Source organism: Hibiscus syriacus, unplaced genomic scaffold (assembly GCF_006381635.1).
Source record: "Hibiscus syriacus cultivar Baekdansim isolate YM2019G1 unplaced genomic scaffold, ASM638163v2 tig00110260_pilon, whole genome shotgun sequence".
Taxonomy (NCBI): domain Eukaryota; kingdom Viridiplantae; phylum Streptophyta; class Magnoliopsida; order Malvales; family Malvaceae; genus Hibiscus; species Hibiscus syriacus.
In genome coordinates, this window is record NW_024062651.1 from 430,951 (window position 1) to 446,054 (window position 15,104).

At 36.5% G+C, this 15,104-nt stretch overlaps 1 pseudogene; it reads right to left on the minus strand.

The window, feature by feature from the left end:
* Positions 1 to 8,041: 8,041 nt before the first annotated feature.
* On the minus strand, positions 8,042 to 14,311 carry LOC120115265 (annotated as a pseudogene).
* Positions 14,312 to 15,104: the final 793 nt, after the last annotated feature.

A 15,104-nucleotide genomic window follows, 5' to 3' on the forward strand; every position in this document is an offset into this window, starting at 1 on the left:
GCTCCAAAGGTTTTTCTGCCGGTTCCCAATCTTGCACTTGGAAATTGATAGTCATTATTCTCTATCCTGTCAAGGATGTCAAAAGCTTCCTCGGGTGATTTGTCTAGTAGGGTGCCATTTGTTGAGGCATCCAACATCATTCGAGTTGGTGCATTGACTCCATTGTAAAACATCATCACTTGTGTCCAATCATGAAATCCATGATTAACACATTTGCGAAGTAAACTTTTATATTTATCCCAACATTCGTACATTGATTCATCATCGCCTTGGAGAAAACTTTGCAATGTCATTCCGAAGCTGTATATTCATATTGGGCGGATTATATCGGAGTAAGAAACTCTTGCATAAATCTGCCCATGACTCCATTGATCCGGAAGGAAATCCGCTGAGCCAAGATCTTGCTCTATCACGTAAGGACTAAGGAAAAAGCTTCAGTTTGAGCACATCTTCATATACTCCTTGTTGTCTAAATGAATCACATACTTCAAGGAAAGCACGCACATGCTGTCTAGCATCTTCATTGGGTGTACCATAAATTAGCCGATAGAGTTTGGCATATTAAACATCACCGATTTGAGTTCAAAATGAGTGGCTTGTATCTCAGGTGTCACTATGCCAGGATTGAGGTAATCGAGAATTGGGTTCAAGTGATCTCGTATAGCTCTTTGGTCTTGCAACTTGATCTCCTAAATCTCCCATGTCGTTTTGCAATTGATTCAATTGTTCTCTGGTTCTTTGGGCACGCAACTTTTGTCTGAATGATTATTCAACTTCGGGGTCTAATGGTTCCAAAGGCTTACCAACAGATCTCAAGGTCATGCAATAATAAAAACCTATAAAAGTAAATAATAAACTACCTTAGACTAAATAATTATAAAGTGACACAAAAAACTTGTTATGGCTAGAAATTTCATCAGTTGCCAATCCCCGGCAACGGCGCCAAAAACTTGATCGCTTGTGAATGTATATGCTAAGGCAAGCTAATATGTGCAAGTATACACAATCGATGCAAGTAATATAGTAGTGAGAGAGTATCGTCTCCACAGGGATTGGATTAGAAATATCTTTTCACCACAACTAGAACTAATTCCACAAATTAATCCTACTAAGTATTAAAGCTAAGAACTAATATTAAGGAGCTAAGAATAATGATTCAATGATTGTAGACAAGTTTTGGTCGTGACAAAAAAAAGTATGCAAACAGATAAAACAAAACAAAACAAGTATTAGATTAAATATAATGCAAACAACCTCACATATTCAGACGTGTCACATAGCACTAATGCCTAACTATTGTCTCGACAACAATTATTTTAAGCCCATAATGAATTATTATGACTCACTAAACTGCCCGACAGGATTACTAGGTATTCTTATATGGTTGTTATGGCAATACTTCTCGGCGTTAACTATAGACATTGTCTTAACCTACTCTAGCCTTTATCCCTTTTAGTCGTTTGAAACTCACTCCTTATCTCTAAGATAGACAAGTTAGAACTTCACCATCCCGAATTCATTCCTTTGCTCAAGTTGATCTCTCTTAATTATCTCGTATTCAAGAATCACTTTTCTAGACAAAAGGCTATCTCTCGATGCTCTTACAATTCCTAGACACGTTTTACCGAAACCCCAGGTGATATCTCGATGCTCTTACAGTGTTAAGGCAAAATATTTAAACTATGAGCAAAACAGTCATAAGCAAACATAATTCATCATTCATAAACATAAAAATATTGTTCAGGCAAACAAAGTTTAACACCAAGTAAAGCATTCATGGTGTTATCAAAGATCATCCAAGATTAAACCGTTTAATACAACCCCAAATAAAATTAGAGTTTAGGAACAAAGGAAGAACGACTCCCAAAGCCGGGGCTCTGTCGTGACAATCCTGATCAGCACCACGCCTGCCTTGGTGATCACCCTCTCTCGATGCCTGATCACCGCTCTACTATCGTCTGGCTATGGAGGACACCAAGGAAGATTGGGGGATAAATGGAGGGAAAGCACTGCAGCTGCTTTGCTCACGCCTAAGGTAAAGCTCTTCTTTCTTCTTCCTTGTCTCCTTCTTTTTGCGGCTACGACTGGTAATTATAAGGAGAATCTCCTAGGGCTTTGTATGCTTTTGGAGTTTCCTTAATTAGCCGTTATTAATTTCCCAAACTTAAAAAGGAAAAGTGGCTAACGGCTGTCAAAATAATCAAGGCTTGCTTGCACGTGAAGTAGGTCATCCAGCTGGCGTGTGATATAGGCGGTTTCGTCACATGTGCTTCAGACTTCTTTAGATAAATCTTGCCTCGGCGAGATAAATCTGCTCCTAACGTTCTCATCTTCTCCATTGGCCTTTGCAACTTTTCATTGTCACGACTGAAATGTTCTTCCTCTGTAGAGTTCCTGCACAAACACAACTCAAACAACCCCTTCTCCTCAGCAGCATCAGTTAAGCCAAATAAATCTTGCCTAGGCAAAACTTATCCACCACAAGCAAATATAACCTATATGCAACTAAAAATGCAATGCATACTTTGTTTAGACGAGCAATAACTTAAGTGAAAAGATTATAAATTAAGTCTTTTTACGGAGTTATCAACAGGTGGAGATCAGTTATATGATTTATTTCATTATCACAATTATGAGATATTAGTGGATCACGATCCAAATATTACAGTTTACGGTTAAAACTGATTTTTACTGGATTTTTATATAGTAGGATTCTGGAGTATGGAGGTACAACCTTGATCCAGCTGGTAAATCCTTACAGACCTAAGGATACCCTTGGGTAGGCCCATAGGCCCCAAGGCATACCCTTAGGTTGGCTCCCTTTGTTGTGTTCTTAGGGTAAGCCTTATGGATGCAGTTCTGGGGAACTGCATAATGGAGTTTGGTTGGAGGGTTCCACTATGGTTTTAAAAGATTTATATCTTTTTACTGGTTTTGATTGGAACACACTAGACATCTTATTCGACCTCATAAAAATGTGATACTATGAATGCTTCCTATGAACTGAGATCTTCATGGCTTCTACTCGATGAACTACCAGTGAAACCCTAGATTATCCCGAAAACCAGTATACGTCTGATTCAATAAGGAATTTATATGACTTTCCCTTTATCTGCATATACTATAGCATCAACTGGTAGTATTGTATTAGTGAGCTTCCCAAAGCTCACTCTGTTACTCACCTTTTCAGGTTAAAAGAATCGTATCAGTGCATCTATCGACATCAGTAAGGGAGTTCTTCCGGCGTTGCTTGCAGAGTACGATATATGTGATTAGGGGGCATGTAGTCTGTATTTTGTTTTATATACGAGTCTGAAAATCTGTTTTATTTCTGAATACTGGTAAAGTTTACTTTTGTATTTATAAACGATTTTATGATTTTACATGTTTTAATAAAGTTTTAAATTTTTCCGAGATTTTTATGGTGGATCTCTTCGGTAGTCATAATGTGACAACTCGAATCGGATCGGGTCAACCGTATCGGTCTGGGGGTGTTACAGTTTTGATGCGATACTAACGCACAAAAGTATAGAAGCATATACGAGAAAAATCCCGTAGATGCAAATAGCAAGACTATACAGTGAAGCGTGAATCCGTAGAGAATACATCCATCAACTCTTCAATACAAAACGACTAACAGCAAATGCATATTGGATTAGATATATGGCAGACTAATCAATATTTGAGTGTAGGGCTTTTCTCTTTTCTGCTTTTGCCCTTCCTTTGTAGGTATGTATTCGAATTGGAAAAGAAGGTCACTGTATTCTCGATGTATACATCGCGTCGTGTTTCACATTTTATCAGATAAAAACAGGATTATAACATTAATTGAATAGACTTTGAAGTCAGAAATGTGTACATTTATTTAAAAGGGGAATATATAAGATTTGAGAAGATGGGATTTGCATGGTAATCTTTTAGAGTAATGTTTTTTGTTATTAAACTGAAGAATGTTGGTGGTGGGCAGATCGTCTCATTTTCATTTATACAAGTTTAGGTCCACTTCACATGGGGGACTGACATTATGTAAATTGGAAACTGGGCATGTCTTCACTTCATATACATGTGTTTGCTTTTAATAGAGCCATAGATTATGAATGTCTTAAATCCTTGGTGATGATGTTCTAATGCACTGTAACACATGCACACTCTTTTTAACCACTCAATGAGTTCATATTCTTTAAATGTTTGAACCCACGTATTTATTTTAATTTATTTTAGTAAATTTAATCTTTGAATTATATTTATTTATTTTACATGAAACATTATTTTTTTCAGATCAATAATTGTGTGGGTGACATAGCAGAGATGTTGGGAAATAAACGAGTGATTTCCCTATAACCATATTAGTGAGAATGCGAAATAAAAGCGGAAAAAATAATACCTGAAATTGATAACGGAGTTCAGCCAATTATGCCTACGTCTCCGGATTGCTGCAGATCTTTTACTAAAGAGAAAATTTACAGGTGTTTACAAAAAAACTTAAGAGAGAGCTAGAATGATTTGGGGATGATTTTGAAGCTAAATGAGCTAGGGTATTTATAGTTGAAGCTTAAGGACTTAATCTTATAAATACCCTAAAGTCCAGGGAATAATTGTGAGATTTGACCCTTTCATTTTCAACAATTGAGGCTTGTCTTTTTTTGACAAAATTGGTGCAACTTTTCGGTGGAATTCGGTGCCACCAATTTTGCCACCCTTTTTAACTTTTACTTCCAACAATCTCCCACTTGAAGGCTGATTTTAATCTGTCTCCACACCTCGATCAATGCAGCAGCATTTCTGCTCTTGTTACTATAGCATACCAACTAAAGCTGAACACAACTTCATTTTGTCCGTAATCACCGCCCTGTAAACCCACTTGTTATTGGGTAGTTTCTCCGTGGTTGCCTTGTCCCTCAACGTCTTGGCTCCCTTCGACTCTTGTTCACTAGTCTTTGAAAGATTGTTCCTCACTTGAACATCATTGGCAAGCCCTTGCTTCGACTCTTCTCTTATGATGGTCTATGAAGCCATGTTCTTCTTGACTTCAAATTCTTTGATGGACTCAATGGTTGTCAAGGCTTTAGACAACTCCTTGACTTCCCTTCACTCCAACACTCTCTTCGCCCATGGCTTTAATCCGAACATGAAGGTGAAGAACTCATCTTCTTCAGTCAAATTAGTCTTCTGAATCGGCTCACATGCTCCTTGAGTGTCCCTTTATGCCTGAGACGCCTCAACTTGGACCATGCCTCCATCCTGGCATACTGTGAGAGGACTTGCTCACTCTACACCTTCGGTTTGACGGCATTATCTCTTGCTATCGCACAGGGTCCCTTCTTGTTCTCGACTACTTTGAAACCTACAGTCTCGTCACGTTTTCTTCCAGGTTCAGCTGCTTCAACATCAACAGCCTTGCATCGTCTTGATCCTTGCTCGGTCGCATTGATCCTTGCTTGGCCGCATTGATCCTCTCAATCACACCAAGTCTTTTTCCTAGCTTGGTAGCTTTAACACTTGTGACCGCGCCAATTTTCGCTACTTCTCCTTCTCCCATCCTCTTCATGATGGTTGTAAAGCGACATTTCTCGGGACATCCTCTAATCAAATGAGGACCATCACAGAATTAGCACTTAAGCTTTTCCTTGCTCACCTTCTTCTTCGCACCGGACTTAGCCTTGCCATTTTTTCTCGATGACTTTCCTTGGCTACGAACAGTCGATGGCTCACCTTGGCCATTCGAAGAGCTTTCTCTACCATCTCCCTGCTGCACCTTTTCCCGGTCTCCACCATTGTTGCCACTATCTCTGGGCATGGGCCTGGATGACACATCGCTACTTGGCTTGTCACCTGCAAGCTCAGTCAGCTTTCCGGCTACAATTATGGCTTATAAAAGTCTTTTGGCATCACTTTGCTCTCCCCCGAGCATCATCCTGGTCTAAGTCCTTCCAAGAAGGTCTTGAGCGCATCCCATTCACTCATTGCTCCCTTGCATATGAGCAGCTCCCTCTTGAGCTCATCAACTTCGTTTCTCAAAGCCATCGCTCCCACTCGAATCTGGCTTATTTGGATCGTTTCTGACAATTCTTGCGAACCACCGTGTATTAGAACACCTCCGTCGACAAATTCGTATCACCGACCAAATTTTACTATTCATAAAATTCACTATTCATGTGAATAGTAACCTCGCAAAAAATTGACAACATTCACAACCGAAAGCTCTCTGATACTAGTTGTTGGGAAATAAACGAGTAATCTCCCTATAACCAGACTAGTCAGAATGCGAAATAAAAGCGGAAAAAATAATACCCAAAATTGATAACAGAGTTCAGCCAATTATGCCTACGTCTCTGGACTGCTGCAGTTCTTTTACTAAAGAGAAAATTTACAGGTGTTTACAAAAATACTTGAGAGATAGCTAGAATGATTTGGGGATGATTTTGAAGCTAAATGAGATAGGGTATTTATAGTTGAAGCTTAAGGACTTAATCTTGTAAATACCCTAAAGTTCAGTGATTAATTGTGAGATTTTACCCTTTCATTTTCAACAATTGAGGTTTGTCTTTTTTTTTTTGACAAAATTGGTGTAATTTTTCGGTGGAATTCAGTGCCACCAATTTTGCCACCCTTTTTGACTTTTACTTCCAACAAGAGATATATAAAATTATATGGAATATGTAAATGTTTTTACTATCCATACTTTATCTCGAGACTGGGCGCATATAGATTTATGCATGAAAACGACACGTAATTTCTCTTTTCTCAACAATCTTATTTATGGTCTCATCTAGGGATATAAATGACACGAGACAGATCGTGAGTTATTTGAGATTGACTCAGTCAAGATTCAATAAATACTCGACTCGAGTTCTTAACGAGCCGAAACAAATTACTTGATACTCGACTTGAAAAGCTCGCAAGCGATTAGAAAAAATAATATATTAAGATTTTTAAAAAATAAATTATTTATAATATTAATATTTATATGTTGATTTTTTAAAAGAATGCAATATAAGGTTTTCATGTATTTAAGGTTTAGATTTGAGTTTGAGTTTGAGGTTTCAATCGAGTTAAGTTTAACATTTTTTTTTCATTTCGAATTTTTTGAATTTTTAAGAGCTTCAGTTTATGGTTTCGAGTTCGAATCGAACTTAAAAATTAAATTCTAGACTAATGAATTTTCAAGTCGATTCGAACTCTATTTTATAGTTCTCGAGTTGAGTCAAACTCAATAATACTCGAGCTCAACTCGGCTTATTTACGACCCTAGTCTCATCCCATGATATATCCAATATCACATTTCACTCTTCACAAATAGAAAATAAACATTACTTTCTTTAAATTCCAAAATTTCATTTTTTAAATTCTAATGAATAAAGTTGATGTGAACAATTGGAATACGATGATTATAGGTGATTTATCTTCTGATTTAGATAAAAATCATAATTGGTGAGAAAATAATCGCTGATCGATGTCTAAATTCTCTATCTCCATAAGGATGCAAAAGAGGATGAGTGACAGAGAATAATAGATTACTTCTCCTTTCTCAATCTTAATCCAGAGACCTTAATCTACTCGCCGACTATGTTAATAAGGTCAGCTGACAGTAAATTTGGTTCTAATAAGTTTGCGAGTCCGTTTGAAGTCGTGTGAAAAGGTGATGATTTTTCGAAAAATATTAGGTATTCGAAAAAGTTTTTCTCAAGGTGCCCTTACGAAATCCTATCTATAGAGATGTTCTAAAATTTAAAAATACAGCTGTGAAGATAACATACAGAAAATGATGGACGAAAGCACAACATTGCAGAGGTCGTTAGACGAAAGTAGAACAAATAAAAACGAGAACACATGAATTCTATTCAAATATTATTTACACCACTTACCATGATATTTTAGTATAAAAGGGTGAAACCAGAACACTGCTTTCCATGGGGAATCATCCAACGCTAATAACAAGGAAAAACAATTGGAAGATTCTATGGCTGTTAATCTCACGAGCGATAGAGACAAAAATATTAAGAAAACCATCTGTGAAGCAAAAGGAATGAATGGAGGAACGTTCGATAACGACATCGAAAAAGATCAGAGAAACATCGGCCCTCCGGCAACATTCATTTACTTCACTTCTTTTACGTCCTCCTCGGTTTTCCAAACAACATCGTTGAGCGAACTCGAAAGGGTTTTATACAACTGCAGAGGAAAACCAAAGGTGGGTTTAGTGGCCAGCAAAATTTATTCTTTTAATTATCAATATCTGATACTTAAAATCTAATGGACAATGAAAATTTAATGAAAACCAAATAAGATTATCTACCGCTCATTGGTAGTTTGTCCAAATCGGAAAGACACGAAATATCTGGAAAACATAATGAAATTTTAATGAAAGAATGAAGTAGTACCTTATGGAATTCCAATGTATCACCCTTAGCTTTTCGTACCTCAACCATATGTAAAGAAGGTGCCACTTGAAATATCTATTTGACATGATAAGAGTGTGAGTGTTTAGTGAATGAAAAAACATAACTATATCAACATAAAAACACATCACATAAGATATCTATCTTCACGGTAAATGGTGTGATTATGAAGAGTATAAATACATAATATCTCATGTACTTAAAAATCCGATATTTATCCTGAAAAGTGAGTGAGTCCACTAGGAGGAGCGAATTTATAAAATTATAAGCGCAAACTTAAAATTTTTTAGAAGGGGACACAATCAGGATTTCAATCGAAAATACAGAGAAATTATAAGAAAATATATATGAAATTGAATTTTTTTTTGTGGGGCGACCGCTCCCACCCGCTCTCCCCTCGATCCATTCAAAACTCGAAATATCTCAAATCACTCTCTTAACATCCTTACAGAACTCATCTCTGCAACATAAACTCAAAATGTTGAAGAGACTACAAAAGAGTTGTATCTCAAATGTTGCAGAGACTACAAAAGGGTTGTATCTCTCCAAAATAATTCTCCAACGTTATTCTAAAAGCTAAGACATATTTTCGATTTGTTCTCTATTTATAGAGTGAAGTGCTTGTTCACCAAAAAATCTTATTACACAAGCATTCTCACGTAAATAAACTTTATCATCACCAAATAATCTTCAACCAGTATAATTACAATCAAATTAATTTAATTTCTAATTAAAATTTGAGTCAATATCTAACAAAAAAAAATTATATAAGTAAAAAAGATAAGCTTAAAAATAAATAAAATGTTATGTAAGTTACCTCCGCGGCCACCTTAAGATTTCCTTTCCTCCCAGCTTTCAAATTCTCAAGTCTCATCTGCACACAAACAAAGAGAAAAAAATAAATAAATAAGCAAACTCAATGTATGGATTCCAATAATTACTATTATAGCATATGCAAAATTTTCTCGCCTTGTAGTTTCTCTTGTGTACATCAAACCCCAGAGGCTTTGCAGCTTCCTCGATTTTATGAATAATCTCATTAGCAGGACATTTTGATGTAAACCTTGTTTCTCTCTTAAATCCCTACAGAAAATGGAACAATTAATATTTAATTTTAGGTATAATGATAAAGTTACCTCCAACGTTTGTTAAAATGCTCACTTTGGTCTCTATTTTTTTTGGAAGTATTTTAGCATGTAATGTTTCAATTTTTTTATCAAAATAACCCGTGTTGATTGGAAACCGTTAGTTGACAAATAGTAAATGAATGTTACCGAGTGATATATTTACATGTGCTTAATTGCTGACATGTCATATCACCAATTAAACACATGTGAAAATGTTACATCAATAACATGCATTGACCGTTAGTCAACTAACGATTTCCTTCCAACGTGGGCTATTTTGAAGAAAAAGTTAATACGTTGAGACTAAAGTACTCCAAAAATTATAGATTAAAATGATCATTTGGACAAACATTGGGTACTAATTTTAGCATTATACCTTATTTCAATGTGAGACATATTTTCGTAATAGTAATATCTGTAGAACTTAAATACTATATGTATATCTCTGTAGTTTCTTTCTCAACCAGAGGGAACTTAAACACAAACCTGTTCTGCATCAAACAGATTCCCGAGGTTCAACCCTTTCGACATCGAAATTAACTCGAAAGCATTCATAGCTGTTGGCTGTTCTTCTCTCTTTTCTGTAACATGGTGTTCCTGTTACAAACCAACAACATAGAGTTATTAAGAAGAAAAAAATGTTAAGCACCACCAAATATAACAGCATTTTTATGCTTATGTTTCATCCACCTACTTCAGAATCCTTAAATGCAGCTTCTACATCATCTAAGTTCATATCATCTTTCTCCTCGAACACGGGAGGTTTGTAATCTTTCTTAAACCATTCATTTTGCAGAATTTCGGGAATGGTAATGCGCTGAAACACAAGAAAAAGAGATACGTACATATTAATATCATACATAAATATGCATGGCTACATTAATAACTTACAGTCGTTGGGTTTGGATCGAGGATTCGAGTTATCAGTTTCATGGCACTAAAAGATAGCCAAGGGGGGCAAGTGAATTCAGCTACTGAAATCTGCAAGTTTCAGAAAATGAGAGTAAAAACAGGTAATGAAACATACCAGATAACTGTAACATGCAACTAGGAAACTCTAACCTTCTTGTACAAGTTCATAAGATTAGAATCATCAAAAGGCAAGTAACCCGCAAGCAACACAAAGAGTATCACGCCACACCACCAGAGGTCTGCGGTCGCCCCGTCATAACCTCTATCATTAAGGACCTATATAGGAACACACAAAAAAACAACATAATAAATGGTTTTCTGTGGTGCAAATGCTAGAAGAAAATTAATGTGATTTAGCTCGGGAACAGCGTAATTTGGTGTCCCACAGGTAGTGTGAAGGAGACCATCTTCCTACAAATTCAACATTAAGAATGTTCAAACTACAAAATGGAACTTGTTCTTTCAACGCGTCTGAAGGACCTAGATTCATGTTGTTACATCAAATAAGTTTATCAAATTATCACCAATGTTCATTTGCCTTTCCACTCGGCAACAATTTTACTTGGTAAGGCCTTCACCATCAATAAGCTCGGGATAGAACAAACTCGGATGACTTCGTAGTTCAAAGGAAAAGGTTGAGGACTCGAGAATGCTCGAGCATTCAGGCATCGAAGTTTAATAATCACCCACCATTTACAATAAAAGGAAAAAGTTATAAATTACCCTGACTTGCTGAGATAGTGCACTCAATCCAAAGTCAGATACTTTGAGGTTACCGTAAGCATCCAACAGCAAATTTTCAGGCCGCAAAAAACATCACAAGAAATAGTAAAGGAACTTCATTTCCTTACAGCATAACATGCATGTGTGGGCACAGATATGTAAGTATAAACAAATTCACCCCGAAATGTGCCAAGTTAAGATACCTTCAGGTCCCTATGGTAAACACCCCCGCTGGAAGTATCTCCGTGCCTCATCTTCACTCATCCGTTCATGGTTTACCTTTAGAATTAAGAAATGGTTAAAGTCAATCAGAAGCAAAGCCATGTGAATGGAAAGATTCACCAACTCACAATTTTGTCAAAGAGCTCTCCCCCGGTAACAAACTCCAAAACAATAAATATCTTTGTCTTGCTTCCCATTACCTGAACAAAATAATTTAAAGCTTGTTGGTTGGCTTGGTTTTAAAATGCGGGATGCGCTCTGATGCGTTTAGTTCTCCGAAGCCGATGCGTAATGCGTGATGCGCTCGCATCACGAACCCGATGCGCCAATTTTCATAAAAAAAAATACTTTTGAACTAATTTTATACCTTGTAAATACTTATATATCAAAAATACTTCAATTAATACCAAAAGTAGTTTAATAGTACTTCATAAATGTTGAATAACAAAATAGACAAATACGCGTAGGAAAATCAAAACAACCAAAAGACAAATCAACAATAGCCCCCACTTCCCTTCCTCCCACTAAGTTCTCCAAACTTTCTCTAGTCACAAACTAAATGTCTCCAAGATCCCCATCATCAAACCCGAGCACGTCTCCATCTCCCTCATCATCATCAGTCACTCCAATGTCTTCCTCCATCTCATCTTCATCAACAAGAGCGAGTATTTTTCCTTTATCATTTCTTGATGGGCTGAACCCATCATCACCTCCTCTTCTTGATCCTCTAGTGAAATGACTTTACTCATTAGCCCCGGAAACTCTACCCACCGCATCCCATGTAAGATCATCATCAAGAAACACCAAATCTTCTTCATCTTAAAATAACTAAAAATTTAATTTGAACTATAGTGTGAATCCATATGGTTGAATTAATGCGAAGAACTAATTCAACCGAGTAGTGCATCGAAACGCATGCCCATTATCGAACAGAAAAAGATCCGTTACTAAGCCCGCCCAAGAGTCTGAGGCACGCGTCACATCCTCATCAACTAACATCCATGCAAAGCTGCTCAACCAAACACGCGCACAATACTCCAGACTCAATTACAACATTGCACCTTTCTAGATAATCTGGTACACGCGTATGATAAAGGTGTATTAAATATACACTTCACCTCCCTCCTTATAACGCCACCCTCACAGCTCTCTTTTTCACATCAACATCCCTCTTTCATCATCTTACACTCCGTTTTGCCCTTCTTTTGTTGATCTCTTTCATTGTACGATCAGGGCTTTTCATCATGTCGAATGATCAAAAGAAACCCATGACTCAGAAGTTGTACGAGTCAGCTCCATCATCTCGGTAGGTGGCCAAGTTTTTAACGGCGACCACACTCAGTGCAACGTTGCTTTTCTTGTCAGGGTTAACCTTGACCGGGACTGTGCCGGCCAAGATTTTACTAAACGCCCAAAAAACTTTTACTAAACGCATCGGCCCGCATCAACCGCATCGGATCGCATCAGACCGCATTATGTACCCCTACCGCATCAGGCTGCCAGATGCGTTTTGACCATCGCAACGGCCGCATCACGCATCAAGCGCGCCTGATGCGCGCTTTTTTAAACCAAGTTGGTTGGTCTGCTTTTCTTCGATGACCAACACACAGAACAGCTCGAAGCATCATTAAGAAGTTATAAAGTATAAGGATCAGACGGCAGGATAAAACCATGAAACCATGTAAAGGGAGAGCGAAAAGTTTCATATAGGCATTGCAAGAGATTGGTTACAAACTAGTTGTTCTTTCATCTTAATCATCTATCTAGACTGGCTGCATACTTCTGCAGACAGTTCACAGTCGAGCATATTACTGCAAAATACAAGGAGAAATATAAATTTTGCAGAATAAATTATCAACATGCTCTAATGAAAACGAGGAGAAAATGGAATACAAGTACATGATACATGATAAACCAAGACGCCCCCTCCCCCTCCCAACCAAACCAGAACACAGAGAGAAAGGGAAACCTCATATAAACGGACAATATTCGGATGTGTTATCAACTTCATTGTTGCTATTTCCCGCTTGATCTGCGAAAACAAGCATGAAAAAAATATAAGAAACCGGATATGATATCCCGAACTTCCTAAAATGTGATTACAACAGCATTGACAAACTATGAAAATAAAAGCATGGATGATGTTTTCACCAATGCAAAATAGAACAAAAGTAAAGAAACTAGAAACAAAATTCATTCTCGAAACATGAAGAAAGAAACGAAAACAATGGGTCATAAGAAACCTGTTCAGCCATCTTGTGCTTGAGAACCATCTCTTTATCAAGGATCTTAAGTGCAACAGGTTCACCTGTCTCAGAATTTCTTGCAAACTTCACTTTTGCAAATGTCCCCTCCCCAATAGTCCTTCCCACCTCATATTTACCCACACGACGCCTGATTTTCGGTTGGCTCATGCCTCTTAACTATATGGCTTCAATCTTCTACTACTACTGAGACAGATTTCAACATCTTTGTCATTCAATGTACACAAACATGAATCATAAAAGAAAGACATAGAAACACCAAAATCTGTAGTAGAAATGTTGGGAAAGTTCTAAGACAACAAAAGGGATAAAGGAAGTTGAAAGACAAGGTGAATATTCTATCTAAAAAACTCCTTATTCATACAACAAAAGAAAATCCTCTAGAAGAAGTGTTTATGGGTTCAAAAGAAACTTCTAGGAAAGTCAATTCGAAACAAGAAAATTGATTTTAACCCCAAAAAAAATGATTTAACATGAGAACAAACATATGATGTGCGTCTCAAATAAGTAAAACTACCAACTTACTGAACTCAATTGATTTGCTATTAACCTAAAAAATTGCAGAGGCTTCTCCGTTTTTTGTTCAAATGGTCGATTCCCTAGCAGCAGGAATTCAAGCCTATTCAGCTAAAACAAATCCAATTCTTTTCTACCAATTTCATGTATAATAATACTAATGATTAGAAAACTGAAATAGACAAATGAACTGCTACATAAAATATTACCCATGATAATCCTTTTGTATTAAAAAATGAGAGGAAAAAAAAACTCAGTTTTTAAATTCGAGAGAAGATAATCACAGTCCATAAATTTGCTGATTCAAGAAACTTAAGAATTACCCAGAACAACAAGTTTAAATTGTACCAGAGATAAGGAGAGGCTTAAAGAGTCAAAATTCAACCTTTTAAATGGGAGTGGAAGTACTACGATTATATTTATCAGTGACAAGTATGATTAGTTAATGAAAATATACTTGAAAGAAAAACATTTTCTTGACAGAGAAAATAAAAAGAATATGCTTATTAGATGATTGGATAAGAAAGAGAAAAGTGTAGAGATGAACTATGAGAAAAATGAAGAAACACTCATTGAATCGTCGTCATCCTCATGTGTACAGCTGCTGCAAGTTGCAACCCGACAAATTTTGTTCGTCTTTTTTTTCATAAAAGAAGGGAAATAGTAAATTGGGTTAGATTTTCTTAAAATGGTGAATTCTTTTAAGGTTACAATTTTATTATCTACTAAAAATTATTTACAAAAATAACCTTCTCTCCACATTAGTTATCGTATTATATATAGTCAAAACGTATTTTATCATTTGTATATTTTGTAAAACGTATTTGAAACTTGAAACGACATGCATTCGTTTCATGTGATATTTTAATTGATAAATTATATTTAATCAAATTTGAAAAAATAAATATCTAACTAAAACAATACATTTTAAGAAAAAGTTA